Raw genomic sequence first — 12106 nt, 5'->3', positions numbered from 1 at the left:
ATGTGCTGTCTAGGTTGGTCATAACTTTTCTTCCAAGGAGTAAGTGTCTTTTAATTTCATGGCTGCACTCACCATCTGCAGTGATTTTGGAGCCCCCCAAAATAAAGTCTGACACTGTTTCCACCGTTTTCCCATCTATTTCCCATGAAGTGATGGGACCAGATCCTATGATCTTCATTTTCTGAATGTTGAGCTTTAAGCCAACTTTCTCACTCTCCATTTTCACTTTCAAAAAGAGGCTTTTTAGTTCCTCTTCACTTTCCGCCATAAAGGTGGTGTCATCTGCATATCTGAGGTTATTGACATTTCTCCTGGGAATCTTGATTCCAGCTTGTGCTTCTTTCAGCCCAGCGTTTCTCATGATGTACTCTGCATATAAGTTAAATAAGCAGGGTGACAATATACAGCCTTGATGTACACGTTTTCCTATTTGGAACCAGTCTGTTGTTCCATGTCCAGTTCTAACTGTTGCTTCCTGACCTGCATACAAATTTCTCAAGAGGCAGGTCAGGTGGTCTGGTATTCCCATCTCTTTCAGAATTTTCCACAGTTTATTGTGATCCACACAGTCAAAGGCTTTGGCATAGTCAATAAAGCAGAAATAGATGTTTTTCTTGAACTCTCTTGCTTTTTCGATGATCCAGCGGATGTTGGCAATTTGATCTGTGGTTCCTCTGCCTTTTCTAAAACCAGCTTGCACATCTGGAAGTTCATGGTTCACATATTGCTGAAGGCTAAAAGCATCCAAATTGGAAAGGAAGAAGCAAAATTCACTCTTTGCAGATGATGTAATTTTGTATACAGAAAACCCTAAAAGCTACCAAAATACTAGAAGTAATAATTTAGCAGAATTTAAGGGTGAAAAATCAGTATAGAAAAGTCTTCTTTCATTTCTTTGAGCTGTCAGAAATATAGAAAATTGTCCCATTTATTGCTGCAGCAAAAAGAATAAAATACCTATGAGTAAATTTAAGGATGTGAGAGATAGTACACTCAAGACTATGAAAGAAATGAAAGAATACCCCAAAATAGAAATGTTTTCTGTGTTCATGGATTGGAAGAATTAACTTTGCAAAAATTTCCATATTACTTATCATAATATGCATATTTAAGGCAATTTCTATCAAAATCCCAATGACATTTTTTCAGAGGAATAGAACAAAAAATCCTAATACCTGTATGGAACAACAAAGGCTATGAATAGCCAAAGCAATCCTGAGAAAAAGGAATAGATCTGGAGGCATCACACTCCCTAATTTCAAGTTAAAATACAAAGTGTAGCAATCAAAACAGCATGGTATTGGAAGAAAAGCAATGACAAACCTAGACAGCATATTAAAAAGCAGACATTATTTTCCTACAAAGGTCCACATAGTCAAAGCTGTGGTTTTTCCAGTAGTCATGTATGGATGTGAGAGCTGAACAGTAAAAAAGGCTGAGCACAGAAGCATTGATGCCTTCGAATTGTGGTGTTGGAGAAGACTCTTGACAGTCCCTTGGACAGCAAGGAGATCCAACCAGTCAATCCTAAAAGAAATCAATCCTGAGTTTTCTTTGGAAGGACTGATGCTGAAGCTGAAGCTCCAATACTTTGGCCACATGATGTGAAGGGCCGACTCACTGGAAAAGACTCTGATGCTGGGAAAGATTGAAGGCAGGAGGAGAAGGGGACGACAGAGGATGAGATGGTTGAATGGCATCACCAACTCAATGGACATGAGTTTGAGCAAGCTCTGGGAGATGGTGAAGGACAGGGAAGCCTTGTGTGCTGCAGTCCATGGGGTCGCAAAGAAGTGAACACATCTGAAAGACTGAACTAAGTTGTTAGAAAAAGTAGACATCAGTGCCTGGCTCCCAACGGAGTCTGGTGCCCAGATCAGATCTGACCTTCCAGAGCTGAGAAGGGGCTTCATTTATGCCCCAGCAGAAGAGAGCCCTCCCTTGCTGGCAGCCCCTGAAAGACTCAGAGGTCGCCATGGCAGCACCCTTGCTGATCCTATTGCTGTCCTTTGTCCTGGGATCTGCTGCACAGGACGCCCAGGGTGATGAGAGTTTGGAGATTATTGATGGAGTTCCATGTCCAAGAGGCTCCCCGCCCTGGCAGGTGGCCCTGCACAAGGGCAGTCAGCCCCACTGTGGAGGCGTGCTGCTCAGCAGGCAGTGGGTGCTCACCACTGCCCACTGGAAGATGAATGAGTACAATTTGCACATGCACAGTGATCGGCTGGTGGGAGGCCAGAACATCAAGGCCATGCTATCCTGTCCACCATTCGGGTTATGCCACCCAGACCTGCACTAACAGCCTCATGCTGGTGAAGCCAAATGGCTGGGCCAGGCTGTCATCCAATGTCAAGAACGTCAACCTGCCTTCTCACTGTGACCCACAACCCGCCCCAGACCACGTGTACTGTTTATGGCTGGGGCACCACCAGTAGCCCTGATGTGACCTTTCCAGCACAGCTCATGTGCACAGATGTCAAGCTCATCTCCCCCCAAGACTTAAGGAAGGTTTGTAAGGACTTGCTGGGATACTCCATGCTCCGTGCTGGCATCCTCAACTACAGCACCTGTGGAGTGGTGTGCCTGCAACAGTGACTCAAGGAGACCACTGATGTGCAGAGGTACCTTGCAAGGCCTGGTGTCATGGGGAAGTTTCCCTTGTGGCCCACGCAGTGAGCCAGGTGTCTATACCCAAGTCTGCAAGTTTGTTGATCGGGTAAAAGAGATCATGAGGAGATACCGCTAATCTCTCCCTACTCCCATCTCTCCATCCCTATGCCTTGGAACAGGGAATTCACAGAAATAAGGACATCAGTGACCTACAGTTCTACTTGAACTTAGCTTTCCTCAGAGACATGTCAGAGCCTCAGCAATATGTGTGTAAGCCAACAATACGTGTGTAAGCCAATCAAATCAGTTAGGACCTAAAAACCAAAACAAATACAGAAACCTCGGTGCTGGTAAGGATGTAATGAGACCAGCTCTGTCTGCCACTGAAGCTATAAATTTATATAGTTTTTATGGAAGATGATTTGGCAATTTGAGTGGGAACATTTGTTCTCTACCTTTGACCTAGTAATTCTAGTTGTCTGTTAAAAAAAAAAAATCCAAAATGTGGAGCAGAGTTTGAATTTATCACAATATTGTTTTTCATAACACAATAGTGGAAACACTGAAGGTGTCTAGAAACAGTGAATTGGTTAAACAGTAGGCTGGTTTGAGGCAAGGATATTCTGAAGCTCTTAAGGATAATAATTATGCAGAATTCTTAGTATTATCTGAGGATGTTTATGCTATGTGGCACTAAATGAAGGAAGGAAGATACAGAAATACATGTGTATGTGATTCTCACTATGTAAAATGAAAATATTCACAAAATAAAACCTGAAAGGATATTTACCAACCTGCATTAAAAAAAAAAAAGACTTGCAAATCAATGGAGTAGAATTAAAGAGCCCAGAAATAAGCCCACACCTATAGGGACAGTTAATTTATGACAAAAGAGCAAAGAAATACAATTGAGAAAGGATATTCTCTTAATAAATGGTGTTGGGAAAACTGGACAACCATATGTGAAAGAATGAAACTAGTCTACTGTCTTACATAGCAAAAAAAATTAATTCAAAATCATTGAAAGATTTTAAGACCTGAACCCATAAAACTCTAAGAAGAAACACAGTATGCTCTTTGACATTCATCTTAGCAATATTCTTTTGAATGTTTCCTCAGGCAAAGGGAACAAAAGCAAAAATAAACAAATAGGACTACAAACTAAAAGCTTCTGCAGAGCAAAGGAAACTGTTAACAAAATGAAAACACAACATACTGCATGGGAGAAAATATTTGCAAATCATATATCCAAGAGGGAGTTGATATCCAAAATGCACTACCCTGGTGGCTCAGATGGTAGAGCATCTGCCTGGAATGCAGGGGACCCAGGTTTGATCTGGCAGAGGAAATGGGTATTCACCCCAGTTATTCCCTGGAGAATCCCATGGACAGAGGAGTCTGGTGGGCTACAGTCCATGGAGTCACAAAGAATTAGACACAACTGAGCAACTAACACACACATCCAAAATATACATGAAGAACTTACACAACAACAACAACAAAACCAATTAAAAATGGTTAGAGGATTTTAATGGACATTTTCCCAATGAAGACTTACATAGGACCAACAGGCATATGAAAAAATACTCAACACTAATCATTACAGAAATGCAACTAAACCTACAGTGAGATACCATCTCACACTCATTAGAATGACTGTTGTTAAAAATATAGGGAATAACACACGTTGGAAAGGGTGTGGTGAAAGGGAATGTTCATACACTGTTGATGGGAGCATAAAATGGTGCAGCCACTGTGGAAAACATAGCAGAGACCCCTCAAGAAATTACAAATAGAATTATCATGTGATCCAGCTATTCCACTTCTGGATATTTATCCAAAGACTACAAAATACTAATTCATATATACATATATATATACACATACACCTGTGTGTTCATGGCAGTAACTTACATAGCCAAGAATCAAAGTACCCATCAATGGATGAACTGACAAAGAAGATGTAGTGTAGATGAGAACATCAAAGTCCATACCATTTGGGGAAAAAAGAGACTGTGATTAATTAAAAGTAAGCATGTGTGCCTAGTTATTTCTTTAGTAACTGCAAAAATCAGTGTGCTCTGCTGAACATCAGTTTAATGGAATTAGAAATTCTGTTTGAAGCCTGAAGTTTCCATACAGTTGCCAATTAAGTCACTGAGGGCATGTACACCCACGTTAAGAGAAAGTGGAATGTGGCCTGAGGTTGAATTTTGCATCCTGATAGCAGTGTCTTAAGTATAAAACCCCACTGTGAGGTCAAGATTAGAAAGATTAAGGGTACAGAGCAATTTTTCTTCGAAGAGCAAGCTCTAGACTTGTAGGTCTGCTTGATAACAGGGCTTTGATCTTTCTCATTTTGTTAATCTGTAAATCCAATCACACTCACAGTTGAGCACGGGAATTTCATTCCCTCTCATGAGCAAGGCATTCCTCTGAGCTGCTATATGGCCAGGCAGAAATTCTCCCTGAGAGAATTCACGGTAAGTCTCATGACTTAGACTTATGGTTACAAAATGCATTTTAGTTTTAAAAGGAGAAAGGAACAACACGATAACTATTGTAAATATTGTGTGCAGTTAAGATAGAGGTGTTAGAATCAGAAAATCAGACATTTTCTAACCCAGCATATTGTATATATTCTACATATTTATATGTGCATGTGTGTATTAGAATTTGCACCAGAAAACAAGTGTTAGCAAACTTAACCCATTGTGTTGGATTTGTAAAGGTTTCTAGGATTATGTGTGTGTGTGTGTGAGTAGGACATAAACACAGCATTCATAACGGGAAAGAGAAACATCATTGAGCTAACTTTGTAATCAGTCACTCAGGTACTGAAATTATTCAGTGAATGGGTCAACTGATTATTAAAAAATCATTACTTCAGTTCTTAAAAATCTGTTTCCCATGGATAAAAAATTTAAATGTTGGAAATTTGAAAAATTAATGTGTCAAAGGATGCCCATAGGACAATTTTTTAAAAAATCTTTTATTTATTATGTGTTTGGATTTTTGTGGTCTTAGGTGTGGCATGCAGGGTCTCTGTTGTGGAGCACAGGCTCTTTGCTGTGGCATACAGATGTCTCTTTAGTTGTGGCACCTGGCTCTGCAGTGGGCAGGCTCAGCATCGGTGGCAGGGGCTTAGTTGCCACACCGCATATGGGGCTTTAGTTAGCCGACCAGGGATCAAACCCTTCATCTGCACTGGAAGGCGGATTCCCAACCACTGGACCACCAGAGAAGTCCCTGACAATTTTTAAATAGTCATGTATTAGGGAAAAAAGGTTATGAAAACTGAAAACCAGAGTGGAAATTATTGAAAATGTTGTCTATGTAAACATTTTAAACAACTGTGTAGGAAACCATCCAAAAGAAAGTCAAATTAAACTACAAAATGTAAAAAAGTAAATTAAACCTCTGTATGTAAAAGTTAATATTTGTAACGTGTCAAAGAACTAATCTCTTGATTCTGCTTTAAAATCTTGCAAATCAATAAGAAAAGGACCAACTTAGAAGTAGGAAAGGGGACAATGATTAAGAATAGGCATTTTAGACTAAAAGAAATGTAAGTAGCTCATAAACAAATGAAAATGTTCTATTTTAATAATACTAAAAGAAATGCAAAGGAAAATATTGAGTCTGTATTTCACATATCAAATGAGATAGATATGAAAGTTTGATAATACATAACTTTGGGAAGAGTGTGGAGAAGTAAGCATTGTTTGTGGACGTGTAAATTGAGAAACTCTTTGGAAAAAGCCAACTGTATTGACCATAAGGTAAAACTGTATGTAACTGTTTAATCTAGCAATCTTAGTTTTAGAGATTTACCTAGTCATATTCACACATACACAGAGATACATGTACAAAAATAATTAGTGCAGTTTTATTTTAAAAGGCAAAAATCTGAAAATAACCTTGATCCTTGCCACATCTGAGGATTCAGCCCAGCTCTAACAAAATTTATAAAAAGTCTCAAGATGATCAAGCTGATAAGCACAAGTAAACCGATAGTCTGCATGTTAAAATTTCTCTCTTTAACTGGGACCAAAAATATAGCATCTTCAACATCTAGGATTAAGTAAAACATTAGACATGCAAAGACACAGCAAAATGACCCACAATCAAGAGAAAAATGAATCAAGTATTAAGGACATGCAGAAGTGACAAAGATGGTAGAATTAACTTACCAGGACATGAAGCAACTATTACAAATATAGTCAAAATAAACACACACAAAAAGACCCCCACTCTATGAATAAGTTAATATTTGCAACATATATCAAAGAACTAAAGTCATGATTCTACTTTAAAATATTGCAAATCAAGAAGAAAAAGACCAATTTAAAAGACATAGGAAAGGGGACAATGATTAAGAATAGGCATTCTAAGCAGAAATAAGAACTTGAATAAATAAGAATAAGGAGGGAACAGATTAAAGTATTGTAGTGGAAAAAAATGCAAACTATAAAAGAAAAATGAGCATTTTGATATTGAAAAAATACCTGAAAAATGTTTATCAGATAAACTTGTAAGTAAATTATAAACTGTAGGAAAAAAAATGTATCAGTGACCTTGAAGACAGAGGAATAGAAATTATTAAATCTTAAATAAGGAGAAGTAAAAAGAATCTCAGTAAACTATGGGACAGTAACAAGTAGCAAGACGTGTAATTGGAGTCCTAGAAGAAGCCAAGAAAGAGCTAAGGGGTAGAGGGAGGCAATGTGTGGGAAAAATGAAGGAAACGATGATTAAAATTTTTCAGATTTCATGTAAAATACAAGCTCATAAATCCAAGATTCAGCAAGCCCCAAGCAAGATAAACAAAATGACACCAATGCCCATTTTAATCAAAATATTGCAAACTAAGGATAAAGTCTTAAAAGTAACGAGAAAGAAGAGATACTACAGATGACAACAGAAATTCATAGTAGAAAGCAATAGAGAAAATTAACAGAACTAAAGTTGGTTCTTTGAAAATATTAATGATGATAAACCCTTAGATAAGAAAGAAAACACAAAATGTATCACTAATATGAGGAATAAACAAAAGTATATCACTGTAGGTATATGCTACAAGCACTAAAAAGAATATAACAAAATTCATGAACAACTTAATACCAATAAATTTGATAACTTAGTTTTTTGTTCTTTCCTGTATTGATGCCTTTGTTGAGCCTTCTCCTCCCTTTGCATGAAATTTCTCATGTGACTTAAGGTGAAAAGGAAAAATCTGCAAAACATAATACCATATTCAATGCAGCAAGTGGTTCTAGATGCTACATAAGCCACGCCACATTCTCTAACATTAAGATACTTTCGGTTGGCCCATGAGCTGAAGGACTTTCCTGCCTGATTATGATCATTAGTGTCCTAAAATCTTTTCTGAAATGGGATGATACTTTTAAGATTTCTAGCATTAAGTACAGTTTTGGTTATTACTTTATTCTGGGATAATTAACTGTTCAGTATGAATGTGTGGAATTTACTCCTCTATTAGAATCCCTGACCTTCTGTGGCTTATTAACATTATTGCAGGTCAGTATATCTGTTGTTCTATTGGGGCAGAGGAGACTGACTTAGCAGCCTTGGGAAATATGCTTCCATGTGCTTTCAGGCTGACGTTTATAGAACTGTTGTTGATAAAAGTTGAATGAGGCTAATGGAAGGATAAAATTCATTAGAGAGAAGAGTTTACACTTTCCTGATGGGATGTGGTGTTGCACATTCTCCAAAACAACTCTGAAAATTGAAATGGGAGCCCCATGAAATGCTGTAGAATCCAGGAACAACAAAATAGGCTGCACTTTTGGTTAATTCAGCGAGCATGTACTGAGACCGTATTAGGTGCTGCTGCTGCTGCTAAGTCGCTTCAGTCATGTCCGACTCTGTACAACCCCATAGACGGCAGCCCACCAGGCTCCCCCGTCCCTGGGATTCTCCAGGCAAGAACACTGGAGTGGGTTGCCATTTCCTTCTCCAATGCATGAAAGGGAAAAGTGGAAGTGAAATCGTTCAGTCGTGCCCGACTTAGCGACCCCATGGACTGCAGCCTACCAGGCTCCTCCGTCCATGGGATTTTCCAGGCAAGAGTACTGGAGTCGGTGCAAGAATCAGAAAAACAGATACATATGGTAACCTTGCCCTGGGATCAGTCTGCAGTGGTTTTTATTAATAGCTCTTAGTGCACATGAATCACTTGGGAAGCTTTTAATAAATATTTATGGAAGGAACACACCCCCGGCAATTAAACCCTCATCTCTGGAAGGAAGGCTCAAGCATCTGCAGTTTGGAAAGGCCCTGTGTTACTTCTCATGTACAGACATGATTTACTGAGGGTGAACAAACCAGAGGAAACAAAACTGGAAAGCTATTATTTAGTTGGTGTTGGATGTAGAGAAAAAACCTGCATGAATTTTGAGGACTCAAAGGAGGTAGTTAGAAATGAAATGAGATTTCTAGTAAGTGTAACAGGAAGGATTTGATGGGAATTAATAAAGGAAGGAAGGAAGAGAAAAATATGCATGAGAGAAGGGTGAAAAAGGGAAACACTAGCAGCTCTTCACTACCCCCTCTTTTCTTCTTTTTCTTCCCCCTCCTCTTCCTCCTCCTCCTCTTTTTTTTCTCTGTAACAGCAGGTCAGAGAATGTGGGAGAGATTAAAATTAGGTAAACATTAGGAATAGTGATGTATCTGACAAAAGGTGAGAGGGTGTGGAGAAGAGGCTTTTACAGTACTGATGGGAATGTAAATTGATAGAACGACTATGGAGAACAGTGTGGAAATCCCTTAAAAACTAAGCATAGAACTACCATATGATGCAACATTCCTACTATTGGGCATAAACCCTGAGAAAACCATAACTCAAAAAGACATGTACCTCAATGTTCATTGCAGGACTCTTTACAACAGCCAGGACATGGAAGCAACCTAAATGTCTGACAGATGAATAGATAAAGAAGATGTGGTGCATATATCCAGTGAAATATTCCTCAGCCAAAAAAGAGGAGTGAAATTGGATCATTTGTAGCAATGTGGATGAACCCAGAGTCTGTCATACAGAGTGAAGTAAGTCAGAAAGAGAAAAATATATATTAACGCATATATATGGAATCTAGAAGAAAGGTACTGATGTGCCTGTTTGCAGGCAGCAGTAGAGAGGCAGATGTAGAGAAAGGACTGTGGGTGTGGGGGATGGAGAGAGTGGGACGAGGTGAGAGAGGAGCATTGCAGATGCACACTAGCTCACGTGAAGTAGACAGCTCGTGGGAAGCTGCTACATAGCCCAGGAGCTCAACCCAGCGCCTTGTGACAACCTAGAGCGGGGGAGTGAGGGGTGGGAGGGAGACTCAGTAGGGAGCAGGTATATGTATACTTAGGACTGAGTCATGCTATTGTACAGCAGAAACTTAACACAACATTGTAAAGCAATTATACTCCGATATAAAGGTGACCTTTGGAGTGAGTTTCTAAGCTGGTGAAGATGAATGTTCAATAAGGGACAGATACCACCTTTAGACACTTACTTAAATGTTATTTGTTGCTGTTTTGTGAGCAAGCTTATGGATTTTATGCATTATGACCTGACCAATATAATAAACATTCTTCCTTGTCTCTTCCCTTTCCAGATGTGGGGGATCCTAGAAAGTCAGTGGGATTTTAGTTCCTCTGTGTCAGTCTCTGCTGGACTAACCCTGAAATGTTAGTGGAGGATGAAAATAGGCTTTGGGACTTGGCATGTGCTGTTTTCTTAGTTTTAGTTTAGAAGGTTTTGGCTCACTCCCACCTTACTTACGTGGAGGACTTCGCAGGTGGCACGGTGGGAAACAATCCAGCTGCCGACGCAGGGAACACAAGAGGCGTGGGTTGATCCCTGGAGAAGGAAGATGCCCTGCCTTCTCCTTCCTGGAGAAGGAAGTGGCAACCCACTCCAGTATTCTTGGCTGGAAAATTCCATGGACAGAGGAACCTGGTAGGCTTCAGCCCATGGGGTTGCAAAGAGTTGACATGACCAAGTGCAGAACAGCTGCACCTTATTCCAGCTTAGTTTGTCTTTCATAACTCCTCTCAATGTTCCTGTCTTCAGGCACACCATCCCTGGATGACTCAACTCTTATTTCTGCCTTTTAGGACACTGGGATAGAGAAGAATAATTGTGTTCCTTCCTTGATGCTACTTGTCCTGAAATTTTCCTTTCAGCCCATGGAAATCATAAAGCAATGAAGATGTAGTTTTTCTTGATGTAACAGTAGCAAAAAAAAAAAAAAAAACCCACATGCATAGTGCAACAAGTTCATGTAGAATTTTATAGCATGTGTCCTCTTTGATGATTTCCAAATCCTTCAAAAGCCATTATTAAGAAATGGAAACAGACTTAAAAAGTTGTTTTTCCCAAAGTCATTTGGCCAGCACATGTCATTTTCCAGACTTGTACCAGAGAGTGCCTTTCCCCCACGCCTTTCTTTTTTTTTTTTCCTAATTTTATTTTATTTTTAAACTTTACATAATTGTATTAGTTTTGCCAAATATCAAAATGAATCTGCCACAGGTATACATGTGTTCCCCATCCCGAACCCTCCTCCCTCCTCCCTCACCATACCATCCCTCTGGGTCGTCCCAGTGCACCAGCCCCAAGCATCCAGCATCGTGCATCGAACCTGGACTGGCAACTCGTTTCCTACATGATATTTTACATGTTTCATTGCCATTCTCCCAAATCTTCCCACCCTCTCCCTCTCCCACAGAGTCCATAAGACTGTTCTATACATCAGTGTCTCTTTTGCTGTCTCGTACACAGGGTTATTGTTACCATCTTTCTAAATTCCATATATATGCGTTAGTATACTGTATTTATGTTTTTCCTTCTGGCTTACTTCACTCTGTATAATAGGCTCCAGTTTCATCCACCTCATTAGAACTGATTCAAATGTATTCTTTTTAATGGCTGAGTAATACTCCATTGTGTATATGTACCACAGCTTTCTTATCCATTCATCTGCTGATGGGCATCTAGGTTGCTTCCATGTCTTGGCTATTATAAACAGTGCTGCGATGAACATTCGGGTACACGTGTCTCTTTCCCTTCTGGTTTCCTCAGTGTGTATGCCCAGCAGTGGGATTGCTGGATCATAAGGCAGTTCTATTTCCAGTTTTTTAAGGAATCTCCACACTGTTCTCCATAGTGGCTGTACTAGTTTGCATTCCCACCAACAGTGTAAGAGGGTTCCCTTTTCTCCACACCCTCTCCAGAATTTATTATTTGTAGACTTTTGGATTGCAGCCATTCTGACTGGTGTGAAATGGTACCTCATAGTGGTTTTGATTTGCATTTCTCTGATAATGAGTGATGTTGAGCATCTTTTCATGTGTTTGTTAGCCATCTGTATGTCTTCTTTGGAGAAATGTCTTTTTAGTTCTTTGACCCATTTTTTGATTGGGTCGTTTATTTTTCTGGAGTTGAGCTGGAGGAGTTGCTTGTATTTTTTTGAGATTA

General features: G+C 39.5%; 1 pseudogene; it reads left to right on the top strand.

The window, feature by feature from the left end:
* Positions 1–1975: 1975 nt before the first annotated feature.
* LOC104993804 lies at positions 1976–2746 on the top strand (annotated as a pseudogene).
* Positions 2747–12106: the final 9360 nt, after the last annotated feature.

This window comes from Bison bison, unplaced genomic scaffold (genome assembly GCF_000754665.1).
Source record: "Bison bison bison isolate TAMUID 2011002044 unplaced genomic scaffold, Bison_UMD1.0 scf7180017864245, whole genome shotgun sequence".
Taxonomy (NCBI): Eukaryota; Metazoa; Chordata; class Mammalia; order Artiodactyla; family Bovidae; genus Bison; species Bison bison.
This window is presented reverse-complemented; position numbering and strand designations above follow the sequence as displayed.